The sequence below is a fragment of the Podarcis melisellensis genome (genome assembly GCF_964234715.1).
Source record: "Podarcis melisellensis genome assembly, chromosome: 5".
NCBI classification, from domain to species: domain Eukaryota; kingdom Metazoa; phylum Chordata; class Lepidosauria; order Squamata; family Lacertidae; genus Podarcis; species Podarcis melisellensis.
The window spans coordinates 72,746,698-72,763,814 of NC_138537.1; the positions used below are offsets into that span (position 1 = coordinate 72,746,698).

The window sequence follows — 17,117 nt, forward strand, 5'->3', positions numbered from 1 at the left end:
TCTAAGTTTGGCCTCATTGGGGGGCAGTATCGCAATATGAGTTGGAAAATGAGAGAACCCCTAAACATTATTTAAGAAAAAAAGCACTGATAATGCATCAATTTTACCATTTCATTATATTTACAGTGGTACCTCAGGTTACATACGCTTCAGGTTACATACGCTTCAGGATACAGACTCCGCTAACCCAGATATATTACCTCGGGTTAAGAATTTTGCTTCAGGATGAGAACAGAAATTGTGCTCCGGCGGCGCGGCAGCAGCAGGAGGCCCCGTTAGCTAAAGTGGTGCTTCAGGTTAAGAACAGTTTCAGGTTAAGAACAGACCTCTGGAACAAATTAAGTACTTAACCTGAGGTACCACTGTATTTTGGAATCACCTGGCGGTGCTGCTAAGAAGAAAACAAGTTTCTCCCTTTTCCTTGTCACCAAAAGACAGTGTGAAAGGAAAACTAGAGAGCTGCTTCTGCAAGTCTTTCATTTGATCCCTAATATCAGGCAAACAAGTGTGTGAAAGCTTATGGTGAAAGGAAATGGATGATAAAGCTGGCCATTCCATTAGGCAGAGTGAGGCATGCTAATAATAATATTCGTATGATTTTTAATACTGCCTATAAATGGACCAGCACATTATGGCACCTTCCTGGGTATGTGCTTGTCATAGATCGTGGACCTCCAAAAGGCAATCGCCATGCAGTCTGTGGCTGCATTGCCCCAGGCATGCTTACTAGGAAGCAAGTCCCATTAAGAACAGACAAAGAGCCCTACTAGATCAAACCAATGTTATTTACACATTTGCCCTTTTCTCTGCGATTGCCACTCTTTCTTTCTTTTTATGGAGAATCCACACAACTGGCTGTTGTGAACCGCCCTATGATCTTTCAGTGAAGAGTGGTATACAAATTTGATCAATTAAAATAATAAGTAAACAGGAAGCCTTTAATTGCCATTGGAAAGGACCTTTGTTGAGTGGGGCTTACTTGTATATTAACATTACAGGAGAACCTGGACCACGGGAAAGGGCGCTTTGCTATACTATAGCACTATATTACGTGGTGAGTGGAACCTCTGGTTTTTTAATTCATCCAATCATAGAAAAGCAATTCCTCAGCAGGCCTAATGGACTTTTATGTGGAGTAACCCAAGGTGCAGGCAGATCTGGTGCAGGCAGATGGTGATATTTTGTAGTATGGCGCCTTGTGCATGGCCAAAATTTGATATCCCCAAATGAATCTTCTCTGTTGTGGATCTTCTGAATTTTGTGGATCTTCTGAATTTTGTGGATCTTCTGAATTTTGTGGATCTTCTCAAAATCACCATGCAGCCCTAAATCTGAAACTGGTGTGGCATCCTGTGTCCAATCCAATACCTTTGGGAAGTCCTCAGACCATTGAACTTAGTGAGACATGCTTCTGCATAAACTTGGTTAGGACTGAGTTGTAAAGCCAAATCTTTCACACACCCTAAACTGCCAGTAACTTAAGTGATAGTTTGGGAAGTGAACACCCACCCACCCACGAGAAAAGGAAAGATTAATGCATTGTGCATATGCCCCAGATCCAAGTGTTGGAGAATTATAAGGAAATGTGCTTAGTTGTGTCAGAGTTTCCTTCTTTCTTTCAAAGTGACAAAATAAAAAAATACTTGCAGTAACTCAGCAACAAGTAACCATAGACCGGTTTCCAGCCGACAGCAGTAAGCTTGTTTTCCTTCAAATGTTTTTCAAGTTAATAAATCCTTGCCAGAAGGGATTCCATGGGGGCAAGAAGATACTGAACATACTGAAAAATTAGCAAAAGCTTCTTCCGTGTTGCTAATGACTTGGTCAATTGAGGATGTGCAATAAAGCTCATTTTGGCTCATTGTTGAACATAACTTGCTTGATTCCTTGGTGTAGAAAATATGAGCTTTTGATATCGCTGTTTAGAATAATTGACTCATCTGAGCCCCGTTTGAACCCCATGATTCATCGCTTCCCAAATTAGTAGGGACATAGTTAGGCTAATCTGCGAATATAATCAACAAAGCCTTTGCGGTGCCTTTTGCGATAATGGATTAAGCTGTCATTTACAGTATCTCTTATTTCAGTTATGATCAGGCATAGAAGTCCAATTAAAAACTCTCATTAGCAGATTTTCTTTCCAAGCTGCCCCTCTATTAGATTCTTTTTCCCAAAAAAAAAGAAAGAAAAAGTTTTGGACAATTGAAGTGTGTCAACCTGAATGGGTGTTATTTCCTTGACGGTGTGAGTAGCTTTACCTTCCCATTTAAGATACTCAAGTGTCATGCATTTTGAGGGCCATCCATCTTCTCTGGCTGCTCCACCCACCCGGGCGAGGACCACATGGCGCCTGTTGCTCTGTCCCCATCTCTGCTTTCTCTTGGGCATTATTTTGTTGTCAGTTCTTCGGTTTATTCGGTGATTAATCATCATTCGGACGCTCCTGTTGGGAGGAAACAGAAAAGAGGCTATTCCTGCAGGTGGTTTCTCTCTTGATTAGTCAAAGTCATAATGGGCTCACTGCTGAGGCTTTGTTTGCTGTTCTTCTGAAGACTGTGAGGCTTGTTTCTTCTCCCCAGCTTATCTAAGGCTGCAATCCTATGGATGTTTTCTCGAGAGAGAGAACTCAGCGAGACATTCTTCTGATTAAATGTGCACAGGATCAAGGGTGCCCCATGCTAGAAAGGGAACATGGTGCTACCAAGCCCATGTTTCACTCATGGTGGGGTAGGGAGTCAATTGCAGGGTAAAATTCCTTGGCCACTGATTCTCTTCTGCAAGCTCATGCACAAATGCTCAGTTTTTATATACAGTCGTATCTCAGAAGTTGAACAGAATCCGTTCTGGAAGTCCATTCGACTTCTGAAACGTTTGACTTCCAAAGCGTGGCTTCTGATCGGCTCCTGCAGCCATTCGGAAGCCACAGACGCCCTGTCGGACATTCAGCTTCTGAAAGAATATTCAAAAAACGGAACACACTCGCTTCCGGTTTTCAGTCGTTCGAGAGCCAAAACGTTCAACATTCAAGGCTTTCTGGAGCTGAGGTACGACTGTACATAAAAAAGGTTCCACTCTTACAATTACGTTCCAAACCTGGAAATGATCCCAGCTAGGGAGAAACACTTGCTTAGTGTGGATGCCCTGCTAGGGAGACAATGCTTGGGAGGGAAACCCCTTTCTGTCCATTGACTTTCCCCTGTAAGAGCACTTTGCCCACATACCCCATGCTGTCGAAGCAAATGTGTGGCTGGGACTTTACTGTCACTGAGATAGTATCTCGTTTGGTTCAAAGAGTTTTCTTCATTAACATACTGTCATCTGTGTCAGCGAGGGAAGGACACTGCAGGGCCTGTCTTCATTGTGGTCCAAGGTCTTCAGAACTCTTTCCCTAAGGAGGTCCACCTCAGTCCCAGCCTGACCTTTCCTTCAGAAAGAGTAACTATCTGGGTTTGCTTTGGAACCTATCAAGAAGCATTTATTTAAGAGCTCTGCCACCCTCCCCATATCTTGCCCCCTTGCGGTCAGTTTTGTACTTCATGATGCTTAAAACGTTTTGCTCTTGAGGATTTCATGGTACAGTTTGAATGTATGGAAGCTTCCATTGAGGGGGGAGGGATATCAATCTAATTAAAGGGGAGAAAAAAGATAATGTCCTTGCATTTTGACTACTATTTTGACATAATGGGGCACATTGTGATCCTTAAAGGAGTCATACAAATACAAAGGAATCGTTGGGGGAATAAATGCTTTCGGCTCTTGCTTGACTTTGAATCTGCTTCAAAATAAATGTTTTTTTTTTTAAAAAAATGCCTTTAGAGACTCTTCTTTCAATGGGACACTTCTTTCAATGGGACAGAAGACTTTGCTGCTATCAAAAGAGGAGGCACAATCAGGATATGTCTGTGGGAGGGGGGTGCAGCAGTAGCTGGAGGGGTCCTGCTGGGCCCTAGGACTGTGTGCTGTCATCATGACTGTACTGACCCATCACAGGACAACTGTTCCCATGCCTTGGCATTTCGACGGCGACTTGGGGTATTTGCAATTCACAACCTCAGCAGTCCTTAAAACGGCAAGCTCAAGACATTCAGATGCCTTAGGAGCTGCTCTAGCCTGGTAGGCAGAAAATGCTGAAGTAACACGCCAGTCCTGACGGATGAGGGACACCAAGCACAATGCAGCCAGAGTCAGGCACATCCAAGTGCTATTGATTTCAGTGGAAGTCTCTGAAGCTTTTAAAATATGTACAGATGACCTCCAACAGTACGCAAGCCACACTGAGCTCCTTTTGCGGGAGCAACCACCACCACCACCACAATTAATAATAATACAAAGAGGATTTTTCACACAGGTTCTCAGGGGGGATAATTTCAGATATTATAGCTGCTCCAGCAGAGATCCAGCAGAGGAGAGGGACCTATCATTTGCAGCTAGGGCTGCAAGCGTCAATCAATGAATTGGTGTGAATAATAGATTACAGCCTTTTTGTGCAGTTAAAATGTCCTCGCCAATGGATACTTGGGGAGCACAAAATGGCTTTTTCCTCCACCATCTCTGTGCCAATTTAGTTAGTGGGCTGGAGGAGCTGTCTATCCTCCCAGCATCCCTTTACTTCCTTGGATCTCCTCTTAGGTGCCATCTCCACGATTCCCCAACATTGTTCCTCCATTTGTAATGCTTTCTCCACTAGCTTCTCTGCCACCCATCTCATCTTTGAAAGATTGTCCTGTGATTATCAAAAGAGACCTGCATATATTATTAAATTGCATATATTAAAACAATTACATATTAGAAATGACAATTAAAACTGAGCAGGGGACCCCCTACCCCCCTCTTTCTCTGAGCTGTGCACACTTCCTGCCCCTGCTTCTGCTTGTCATTGTCCTTCTGGAGCACTTCTCCCTTTCCTCTCCCATCCAGTCTCTCCGCTCTCTGCCCGGCTCAGATGCCCCTCCCCATTCAGGTGCAGACCTGGGCCACCCAACTGCTAGCAGCAATGCAGGACCCTCAAGGGGAGGAGTGAGAGGCAGCCCCTAGCCAGACACAGAGGTGGCTTTGGCTCTACTCTGCACCCGGCCATCTCGTAGGGGGTCACCCTGGGCAAGGGTGGCAAGGCTGTCTGGCTAGGAATGGAGGGCAGCTGGCTACTTCCAGAGGCACACCGGGGAAGCAGTCTGCCTTGGAGCCCAGGGCCTCTGGAATGCAGCAAAAGGCACTAAGCAAGAGATTTCATTTATATATGTTATATATAAATGTATTACTATTTTTTGTTGGATTATCTTGGCCAAGGCAACCTAAAGTGACTTAAAAACAAGCAAACGAAACCCCACGTAGGTACATTAAAAGCAGGATGGAGGGAATACAGAAAAACAACCCACCAACTTCTGAAAGGACACAGATAGTTAGAAGCCCAAGGCCTGGTTATACAGGAAGGTTGTTGCCCAGCTTCTAAAGATGACACCAGACAAGCTTCCTTGAGGAGAGCATCCCACAAGCGGGGAATGGGCAGGAATCAGGCCCCCAGCCTGGCCATGGTAACAGTCTGCTTGCAGGGAATGGCAAGGTGCTTTGCAGGCAGTCCAGAAGGAGACAGGGGTCTCCCAGCCACGCTCCCCAAAGGGGCATCTTAACCAGGGTGATGAGCTTAAGTCGCAAGGGGTCCAAGGGAGGTTCCTGGCCTTGCAGAGACAGAGCTGGCTCTCAGCCTGTCACACACACACTGCACATCAAGTGCTGTAATGTGGGTTGTGGCCTGCTCCTGCCTCCAAGGCAGCTTTTTTTCTCACAGCTCATCCCAGGGAGGTGTGCTGTGCCAAGACAACCAAAATAAACCAAGGGTCTGGAAACTAAGTCTTACAAGGAGCTCTTGAATGAGCTGGGTATGTTTAGCCTGGAAAAGAGGAGACTGAGAGGAGATGTGATCACCATCTTCAAATATCTAAAGGACTGTCACATGGAGGAGGAAGCAGTTCGAAAGCACCCCTAAGTGCAAGTAGATAAATAGGTACAGCTTTATAACGGGAAGCTAAACGGCGTTTCCGTGTGCTGCGCTGGTGCTGGCTCGCCAGAGCAGCTTCGTCACGCTGGCCACGTGACCTGGAAGTGTCTCCGGACAGCGCTGCCTCCCGGCCTCTTAAGTGAGATGAGCGCACAACCCTAGAGTCAGACATGACTGGCCCGTACAGGCAGGGGTACCTTTACATTTACCTTTACCTTCTAACTGATTATCCCAACTGTCTATCTGACTCCTTCTAACAGTTTCTCTCATTCTCTCACATCAAAACTAGACCAACCCACAGACTTATCCTCCCTCTTCCTTCTCCAACTCCCAACTGACTTCCCAACAACTCCAACTCTAACTCTAACTCCTCCCCTTGGGTTCCCACTGGACAATCACATCACACTCATTTAACCCTTTCCTTATGACCCACCTAGGAGGGCAAACGCCACAGCGAGCACTAGGGGAAAAATGAAGCGGGGGAATCCCCACTTATGCGTGATCAGCACGCGTGTTCCTGCTTACATGTGCACCAAAAATGGTGCCCAAAATGAGCAGGGTCAGAATAGAGGTATCCCCATTTACACCCATCCTAGTGACGTGTGTGATGGCCCAGAATGGAACCCCGGTCCCAGCCAGCATGCCCAGTGGTCAGGGATCACAAGTTCCATTGTCCAACATCATCTGGAGGACAACAGATGTTCCATCCGTCCTCTAAAGTGGTACCTTCTATTTTGTGAAGTTCAACCTAAAGTGACTAGTTGGCTCTTAATAAACGTTAAATATTGGTACGCAGGAAATGGACACTTTGATTGCTCTTTAAAACCTGACGAGGGATTAAGAACGTCCAAATGATTTGGCAATTATGTAAGGAAATATTTATTTTATGGAAAAACAGAGGACAGTGCTCCTTGATGTGAGCAGTCTGCATAACCTTGTGATTTTTAGACTTGGTCCTGTGGGAACTTTCTCAGCTATAACTTGCCCTTTGCTGTCCATACCATTTAAACCTACTGTGTTTTAATGGAATTTATTTATCAATATTTTAGTTACTCTCATCCGTTTTTATTTCGGGCAGCTCTCTACTTGCTTTTTAACAACACCTTTTATGAGCATATAAAGTAAACGGCCCAAGTTCTCGAGTGGGCTCATTAATTTATCCTAGGATTCATCAACAGAAAAACAGTACTTCTCTGGCCGCAACAGAGATTACACAGTTACAGGGCAAGGGACTATCCAGCATCTGAGCAAAGGAAACAATCAGTTGATTTGAGTTGGAGAGCTTTTATAACTGACCAGTTTAGCTGCCACTATTGTTATGTTCCCACACCTCTGTGGTATTAAGATTTTGTATGCAGTCCCTTAGGATACATTCCTTCTTAAAGGAAAACTTAGCTGGCAAATAAGCCTAGGCCTGTCAGAGATAGGCATGTGGTCAGTCAGAACGACAGTTTTGAGAATGTGAGGCAGGGAAGGGAGTCTTTGGACTCAGCTCTACAGCTGCAAATAGAACATTTTAAATGTGTTGTTAAATTGCAATATACGAATGTGACACTAGATGGTGGCAGTGAGCTATGCAAAATTCAATGTATTTTTCAAAACACATTTTCACAGTGTTTTTTTTAAATTTGTGTGTAGATTCCACCTTTGTGTCCTTAACAATGAAAGAAATATTGTTCACTGGGTGACTTTATACTGGGGCCTACAAATTAATAAGGGGCAAATCCATCTAGGGACACAAGGAAAGGCAGTCCTAATGTTTTTTTTATTTATTTAGCAATGTTTTTTTATATTGCTTGATGGTTAGGAAACCTCTAAGTCAATGATTCCTAATTAGTTAAGTACTGCGGACCCCCTGTTTTTCAAAAGCCATGCCATGGACCCCCTACTTTTGAAAATGTTGATACCTCAATGGTAGCTTTTGTTAGGTTATGTTAAGTAAATTAAGATCATGGACAATCCAAATGCTGGGATTTCTCATAGGTATAAATAACTATATATAAAGAAGGTGAAAGAGGCCTGCAGTATATCTGCAGCTACTAGCCGATTTGCGACATGATATTTTGTAATTTCTTTGATGTGTGTGACATGTTGAATTATTGGCCACCATCACTATTGCTTGATGATCTTTTCATTTCAAAGGTGTTCATATCCTGCCTTCTGCTTCCTTAACTTTTTTCCCCTTCTGAAAAGAAAACAAGAGGAAAAAGTTAAACTAAAGAACAGGTTGGAAAAGATGCAGTATGAAATATGAAGAATCGTGGGACCAACTGACCACTTCAGTGATTATGAAAATTGTAAACTATTTAAAGGCGAGAATCCATCGCTGTTCTTCATTAGGATCTGATTACCTGAACCATTAACATTTGGCTTTTATTATGATGATTGTGAAATGCCGTCCACATTAATGGACAAAAGAAGTTGACATGGTTTTCTTGATTAACCCATCAATAATCATTTGGAATAATTTTTCTTCATACACTGTATGAAACATTTGCATGTCCTGTAATAATGGGCATTGCGGTCTCAGTAAATGAGCATTCAGATAATCTACCTCTGGGTGAAAGGTTCTGCTTCAAAGCTTTGCTAAAAGAGAGTGAAAGAAGCTAAATATGAAATTTCCTTTTAAAAAAGAATTGGTGTTATATTGCAGAAAAGTTTTCTTAGTAGCAGAGCATTAGGGACTGCATAATGGTACATAACCACCACTTTCAGGGTTGGTGCAAAGACCCCCCCTAATCTGCTTCCCATATTTACCTCATGAAGCAAACTTCTTCAAACAGTAAGACGTGCTCCAGACCAACAAGCTATATTTTTTGCAGTTTTTATAATTGTAAGTTTTAACCTGTTTTTAAAGTTGTTGTAAATTTTAAATTGTTATAACCTGCATTATTACAGTGGTACCTCGATTTAAGAAAAGTCCAGTTTAAGAATGATTTTGTTTACAAACTCCGCAAAACCGGAAATAGTGTCTTGGTTTGAGAACTTTACCTTGGTCTAAGAATGGAATCCAAACGGTGGAAGGGCACCAGCGGTGGGAAGCCTCATCAGGGAAAGTGCGCCTCGGTTTAAGAACGGTTTTGATTTATGAACGGACTTCCGGAATGGATTAAGTTCATAAACTGAGGTACCACTGCATTATTATTATTATTATTAATAATAATAATAATAATACCCATAAGCAGAAGCTGACTTCTGCATGGGGATGTGGGATAAAGTAGGTTTGGTTAATACTTTAATGTGAGTTACCTTCATTCACAACGCGGGTGGCGCTGTGGGTAAAACCTCAGTGCCTAGGACTTGCTGATCGCAAGGTCGGCGGTTCGAATCCTCACGGCGGGGTGAGCTCTCGTCGTTCGGTCCCAGCTCCTGCCCACCTAGCAGTTCGAAAGCACCCCTAAGTGCAAGTAGATAAATAGGTACCGCTTTATAGCGGGAAGGTAAACGGCGTTTCCGTGTGCAGCGCTGGTGCTGGCTCGCCAGCTGCAGCTTCGTCATGCTGGCCACGTGACCCGGAAGTGTCTTCAGATGGCGCCGGCTCCCGGCCTCTTGAGCGAGATGAGCGCACAACCCTAGAGCCGGACATGACTGGCCCATATGGGCAGGGGTACCTTACCTTCATTCACACTTCCTGAAAAAATACACAAACCAAAACATAGCTACCCTTCAAAGTTCACACTTCTATGCATTCATAACGTAGTTCAGAAAGAAAGAAAGAAAGAAAGAAAGAAAGAAAGAAAGAAAGAGAGTGTTTTAGGGGAAAGTGTGCATGAAAATGTAGATATTAGTGAAAAGAATATTCAAGAATGCACTATATTAGGAGAAATTGCTTGCAAACTTGTATATCAGGCAAAATCACATCTGCAGATGTATATATTCACACCCCGACGCTGATAAACACTTTTGAGGTGTTATTTTTTGAAAGCATTGCAAACCGATGCAGAAATGAACTTAAAAATAGGAACAATGAGAAACTGAAAGCAACAGATTCATCTGCCCCTTTGTGTGCATCTGATGCAGGTCAGGCTCCATGCTCCAAATAGGGCATAACACTGTACAGTATGTTGCCATTTCTCCTCCCCCTTGAAAACAGGCACAGGGAGTTGGACTGGTAGTCAAACATAAAACAAATAATTGTATCCCAAACATGTGTGCAACCATTCATTTTAAAATCTCATTGTTCAAGGAAGAAAGTGGCATTACAGGCACACACACCAACCAACCAACCAAGGATGCCAGCAGGTGGAGGATGACAAAGGCCTCACAGCTCAGACAAAAGTTAAGATCAGGCTTCCTTAACCTCGGCCCTCCAAATGTTTTGAGACTACAGTTCCCATCATCCCTGACCACTGGTCCTGCTAGCTAGGGATCATGGGAGTTGTAGGTCAAAAACATCTGGAGGGCTGAGGTTGAGGAAGCCTGCATTAGATTGAACTGGGGTGGGAAGTCCTTTTCTTATGTGTTTGTTGTTTCGACTTCTCATCACCCTTCCCTGTAAGGTCCCAGGGCGGGTTATAGCAATCTAAAAATACAGTATTAAAATCAGTTCCAAGCAAATTACAACCACAAGAATAGGGTGGGTCTTAAAAATCTCTCTCTCTCTCTGGTGTCAGAGGCCAGGGTAAAGAGGCTCACCTTCAGCATCTTCTGACTTGGTGGTTTGTTCAGTTTTTCATTAACGTCAGCTGCCTGCCTTCCTCTCAAAATTGCTTCAAAAAGACTGTTGATAATCTCTTTTTGTTCTCTATATGGTTTGGTTTTATCCGGTTTTACTCTGCATTACTTCTGTTGTTCTAACTCGTCCTGGGACCTTAGGAGAAATAATGAGGATAATGAAAGTGTCAGACGCTCTTCTGTGTGGAGGGAATTCCACAATTTGGGGGCTGCCTCAGATGGGCTCCTACGTTCATGGTGGAACGAACAAGAGAACCACCTCTGATAATCTTAACACCCGAGAAAGTCTGAAGGGAAGGTGGCAGTCTTCCAAATGTTTCTAGGAGTTCTTCTAAGAACTGCATACCAGAGGCGAGCAAGACCAAAGGTGAAAGTCGCTGGAGTGATTAATATAAATGTTACCTTTCTATAAAGGTAAAGGTAGAGGAGGCCCTGACTGTTAGGTCCAGTCGTGGCTGACTCTGGGGTTGCGGCACTCATCTTGCTTATTGGCCAAGGGAGCCAGTGTACAGCTTCTGGGTCCTGTGGCCAGCATGACTAAGCCGCTTCTGGCGAACCAGATCAGAGCACGGAAACGCCGTTTACCTTCCCGCCAGAGCGGTACCTATTTATCTACTTGCACTTTGATGTGCTTTCGAACTGCTAGGTTGGCAGGAGCAGGGACTGAGCAACAGGAGCTCACCCCGTCGCGGGGATTCGAACTGCCGACCTTCTGATTGGCAAGCCCTAGGCTCTGTGGTTTAACCCACAGCGCCACCCGCGTCCCTTACCTTTCTATACAGAAGGCTAATTTCTACACACACTATCCTCTATCCTGGCATGTAAGGCACATTGTCAGAGTTCAAGAACAGATACCAGCAGGCAAAAATACTTGGGGTGAGAAGCAGGTCCAGTGATGGGTGTGGCCTGCGGAAAGTGGGTGTGGCCTGGGGAGAATTCTAAGGGCCGGATAGAGAAGCATGAAGGGCCACTTTCAGCCCTCAGCATCATGACGCTTCCCATGTCTGGATCAACTGAAAATACCCCATGTGGCAATGGGGTTTCCTCCCTGTCTTTAATTTATCCTGTTACACTTTTTCTCTTGAAGCTGCTTCTTTACATGGGGGTGGGGAGGTGGTTTGTGTTTTCGTACATCTTTCTTCCAACTTTAATTTTTGCTTCTTGTATACATTTCTCAACATCTTTCCCCCCTTGATTTCAGGGTTGCTAATTTCTCCCAGTCCGTGGTGTTCTTCCTGAGGAGAAACAGCCAGATGTTCTAAATACAGAGTGTGCTTACTAACTGGATAGCGGTTTCTCAAGCAGCAATAACCATAATAAAGCTGTCAGAACTTCCTTCTTTCTCCTCATATGGCATTTGAAACGTCCCTAGGATCTGTGCTGTGCTGTCATGGGAAGGGCAGAGCTACGATGAACAGCTACTGCAATTATCAGCAACTTCATGCATCACCAAGTACACTTATCCCTTAAACTTCCAAAAATATTCCCTTTCAGAAGGCTTTAAAGAAATAAATGCCAGACCTGCCACATTGGCTTTTTGTAACTCTGAGAAATGCTAATCTTCAAAGTTGGGGTTCAGTTGCAACTTCCGGAGACCCAACCAGCACCTGAGTTAAAAAGGAAGAAAGAAAAATATGTGTCTTTATGATGCTGCCTCTTTTAAATATCTGAAGGTTCGTGGTTTTGACTGATCCTGCCAAGTGCGTCACTCAAGGCCCTAAAAGTCTTCTTGACTTCAAGTCAAGGAATTATGGCACTTGACGAAAATAAAAACCACTTTCACAAACAAGGCCAAATTTAGGTAACTAGCAATGGCTGTGAGCCAAACCAGACAACACGTTAAATGTGAGTATACACTTAACATGCCTGCTTTTTGTTATCAAATACTGAGGGCCAGGATCGAGACTAAACTGTGCAGCGAGGGTGTGGGGTTAGTCTTACGATGCGGTGCCAATAGGAACCCAGAAATTGCTGCTATTTTCCGGGAGTGAACCTGCTTTGGACACCAATGAAAGCTGACCTCCTGGGGCTTAAAGAAGGCATTTTCATTGGGATTGTGGCACAGGAGGAAAAGAATAAACTCTATCCTGCCATGTGAACATTGTTCTAATCCTGATCACACCCTCTGTAGCTGCTATTTAATTAACAAAGATCACGTACATGAAATGCATATACATAGACTATATTATTGGTCCTCTGCTAACAGATTACACTGGGTGAAACATCCAGAGAACTCTAACAAAGATACATGGATACTGATGGCTTTTTCATGTATTTCGTGTTTTTCCCAGGATTGCACCCAGAATGTTTTAACTGTGCAAACGAAAAAGAAAAGCGTTTGGGACATGGGAGAGGGCCTTCTCGGTGACTGCTCCCAGGCTCTGGAACTCTCTCCTTAGGGAAGATAGACAGGCTCCTTCCTGTGGAAGATTTTCTTGTTCCAAGAGGCTTTGGGGGTCTGACTGCTTTTAATGAAACGGCTGGTGCTGTGCTGTTTTCATTATAATAATTCATATGGTTTTAATAGCTTTTATATATGTATATAGTTTCAATTCTGGTAATGTTTAATTGTTTGCTCTTTTTTTAGTGGTTCTTGTTTTTATGTGTATGGTACCTTGAGGATAAGTTGGGGTAAAAACAAATATATAATAATATAATAACATTTCTCCACTTAAAGGCATCTTCAAATTATAGCAGAGGCTCCACTTTAGATGTAGCCAAAATCTTTAGGATGTGTTGTTTTATTTATTAATCCAAACATGGAATTGCACGAAGAATCTATTATCTGATGTCATATCTGATCTGATACCTTGGATTTTTTTTCATTTATTTTTCATTTATTCATTTATTTCTTGAATTTATATACCGCTCTATACCCGCAGGTCTCAGAGTGGTTTGGATGCATTTCTGAGAGCCATAACATTTACTTACTTACGTACGTATGTACTTTTTCTTGGTTCTGGAAAAGTCTTTAAAAATGTTTTGGCATTTGCCCTGATCTGGAATCCTCTTCAATGCATGGTAGAGATATACTTGTAGAAGGGTGCAAAAATACACACACACACACTTATTTTATGCACAAAGGGCAAGATGCCATCTATACCCAACAAAGGAGTCACATGTGGATTTGGCAGAACCGATTTGTGGATTTGTTTCCACATGTGTGAGGTTTAGCATAAACAGAATATAGTGTCCCCAGTATTGGTGGTATAGGATGGAAAATAGTATTGGGGAATGGGGGGGGGGCGGGGAGAGAGAGAGCATACCAAACTGATCGAAAAGCAAAATAAGCCCATTTGCAGGACTTTATTTTTCCCACTCCAATAGGCAGAACGCTGTCCTTTAATCAAATGACATGAAAAGCCCTGGGAATATGTACCTTTGAGCAGACTGCTATATCACGCTGGAGCTATGGGCCTTTTTCTTTCACCTCCCCCTCCCCCATCCACTTTCCTTTGCATTGTCTGACCTTTAGAAAAATGCCATTAAAATACATACTGTGGTATATGTAGCTGGTCTGTTTACTAAAGATATACGACATTTACATATAGCATGGGGTTACTTGATGCATGTGCAAAAAGAGATTAAGAGAGCTCTTTCACATTGGCTGTGGGTTTCTCACATTTCCCTGTGGTCTCTAGAAGCAGGCTAGTGACTTTGCAAGACCCTAGCAATATGCAACATGCTCTCTTTTTACATATTACTTGCAGGTTTTCTGCAGAGCAGCAACACTTTCCATGATGCACCATTTAATCTCATTTACTTTATATGTTTGTGTGTGTGTTTAAAAAAATGCTTATAAATCACATTTCCACTTTTCCAAATCCTCAAAAATTTAAGAGCACACTGTTTTTTTAAAAAACCCAACTCCAGCACCATAAATGTAGTTGAACTGTTTTTAAAACAATGGGATGTCTAATCTAATGTTGAACCAGTCAGTCAATAATTTGCTTTTTGCCAAAGCCTTAATATAGGTGACTTCAGGTTTGTGATATCCAGCCATGATCTGGAAAGAGAGTCAAAGGCTGCAGGGGCATCAGATGGGGAGCTGTGTCTGGGTCAGGGGTGAGCTGGCTGCAGAAGGCAGTGAGACCAGTGTGCCTGAGGCAGTTGGACCAGAACTCCCAGAGGAACCACCAAGGTCTGCAAAGCTAGAGCCAGAACCTTGATGGACACCTGAGTGTGGAGAACCAGGCCAGAAGCACACTGGGAATGAAGGAGTGTCCATCTTCAGGGCAGAGGGTTGGCCCTGTAAGTCTCCAATGTTGCACCAAGAGGATGGAGCACAAAAAAGGTGGTCTGGAGACAGAGACATAAAAGACCTCAGCCTGCTCCTAACCTTTCCTGGAGCAAGTTGCTCACTCAGAGCTCCCCACGGTCCGGTAACCTTCAACCACCCTCACCACTTCCCCCGTGGGTTCTGGTACTGGACCAGATCATGACAAAGCTGTTGAGGTTGCTTACAGCTTTCACAGAAGCTTCAACTTATTTAAAATAAAAAGGCTCTTCTTCAATTGTTTTTCTCATCCCCATGACACCCAAAACAAAAACATTCTCAGACTCTAAACAAGTGCACACAACTTGTGCCTCTGCTGATTAAAATCTGTCCTTGCTAATTAGCGGAAGCTTGAGCAGATTAATCTGTCAATTTAAAACTGGCTACAGATTGCAGCCCCTGTTAAAATGGATCAACAAACCAGATGAAGCTACCTTCTTACAAACTAGTCAGCTAAATATTACCCGTCCAGATCTTATAGCCTGGTCATTTCAAGAGAGACTTGTCCCCCACAGCCTTGGAGTCCAAGGCATATCTCCCAGCCAGCCTTCTCAAGATGGATCCCAGTCTTTCTTCTTCTTCCCAGCACCCCTTGCTCAAACACTCTCTTTTCCTGTCACCTCAAACACACAGTCCCATCTGTCTCCCCAGGCCAAAGGATTCCTCTTGGATGGCCTATCGACAACCCCTTTTGTCATGTTAACAGATCTCCTCTGTTAACAGGCCAGCCAGGTGCCATGCAGTTCCATGTAAAAAAGCTGACAAGACCAGCCCTACCATTTGCGATTGCTGGGAGTGGGGCAGTGGCAGCAGCCCCCTGGCCAGTCTTCTTGCGCAGAGGAGGAAGCTCTTCCATAGCCAGTGTTGAAGTAAGATTCAGCTGCCCTTCTGGGTTAGCTTTGGAATGTGAAGAGAGAAGGCTGCCATATTGTCTATTGTGTCACAGTCCAATTCTAGAAGCCAACTGTACTGATGGCTGAATCTCATTTCAACACAGGCAAAAGGACAACATTCTCCACCCTACCTGAAGACAGCAGGTTATCTTGGGGGACATGACAAGTTGGGCCAATACCCTCCTTCTACTCTTGCAGAGCCATTTGTCCCCCACAAAAAGGGGAGATATGTGGCAGCCTTTGGATGATGGGTGAATTATATGAAAATTTGTGTCTTGCCTTTAAATATGAGGTGGCTGAGTGTTTCTCTTCCCTTTTAACAAAAGAAAAAAGTGTTGTTCCCAGGGATGTTCTGTCCCACAACTTGAACATATATAGACAATAACAGGGAAAACCTTGAAGACTAGGGGAGACTGACCAGAGCTTGGAAAGATTGCTGCAGAGAGAGCTTATCCATTCTCAATTACCACATAAGATGAATTTGTTTATTATTTATTTATTTGCAGATTTATAGCCAACACTTGGGTGATTTTTTTTCAATCACAGAGTGGGGAGCAAAGCAATAAAAGTAAACAATGTACAAAATTTACAAAACCGTACAAGTAGGTCTAACCAACCACGGCTTAAAAATTCTGTCTTAAGGTAAACAAGCTGAATAAGTTTAGCAGAAACATCCCACTTTTCTTAATGTATGTGATGCACTTGAAAAGTATGCCAGTGATCTTTGACTGACTGACTGATTAATTAATTAAAATGTATCTCGTCTGCCTTTCTCTCCCAAAGGGGTACTTGAAGCAGCTATCAACTATAATAAAAAACATAACAATAAAACTCACTAAGAGTTAAGCAGCCATCAATAAAACAATAAAATTAAATGAGTGTAATCAAAACTAATTGGTAAAACAGCAGCATCACCAGTCAGCAAAGACAAGTATGCATGAAGAAAACTCAAAACATTTGGGGTGACATCCGTTGTTCACTTCTCAGAGGAGGCCTTTTGATTTCCATGGGCCTTGTGGGATATCTATGAGCAAGGGTATCAACTATAGGGTGCCCTGGGTGCCTGAGCACCGACAACATTTTTGTTGTGAGTGCTCAGCATCCACATCACAGGGGCCCCAACAGACTTCCTGTGCTTCAGAAAGCACCGGAAGTCACGTCCAAGGCCTTCGAGACCTTGGAGACACTGGCCGGGGCCTTGCGAGACCTCGGAACCTGACTTCCGGTGGTGCCACTGGAAGTCAGGTTCCAAGGCTGGGGCGCACACATGATGTCATGA

General features: G+C 43.5%; 1 long non-coding RNA gene across 2 annotated transcripts; it reads right to left on the bottom strand.

Annotated features, from left to right (window-relative positions):
- Nucleotides 1-623: 623 nt before the first annotated feature.
- LOC309370439 lies at nucleotides 624-13,775 on the bottom strand. Of its 2 annotated transcripts, none has more exons than XR_014168567.1 (3): nucleotides 12,191-13,775; nucleotides 10,631-10,805; nucleotides 624-2,443 (listed from the first exon to the last, which is right to left on the bottom strand). It is a non-coding gene; the product is annotated as an uncharacterized lncRNA (long non-coding RNA). The 2 variants fall into 2 exon arrangements; XR_014168568.1 differs by lacking the exon at nucleotides 624-2,443 and adding an exon at nucleotides 9,251-9,392 and having other exon boundaries at nucleotides 12,191-13,768.
- Between the last annotated feature and the right edge of the window lie 3,342 nt (nucleotides 13,776-17,117).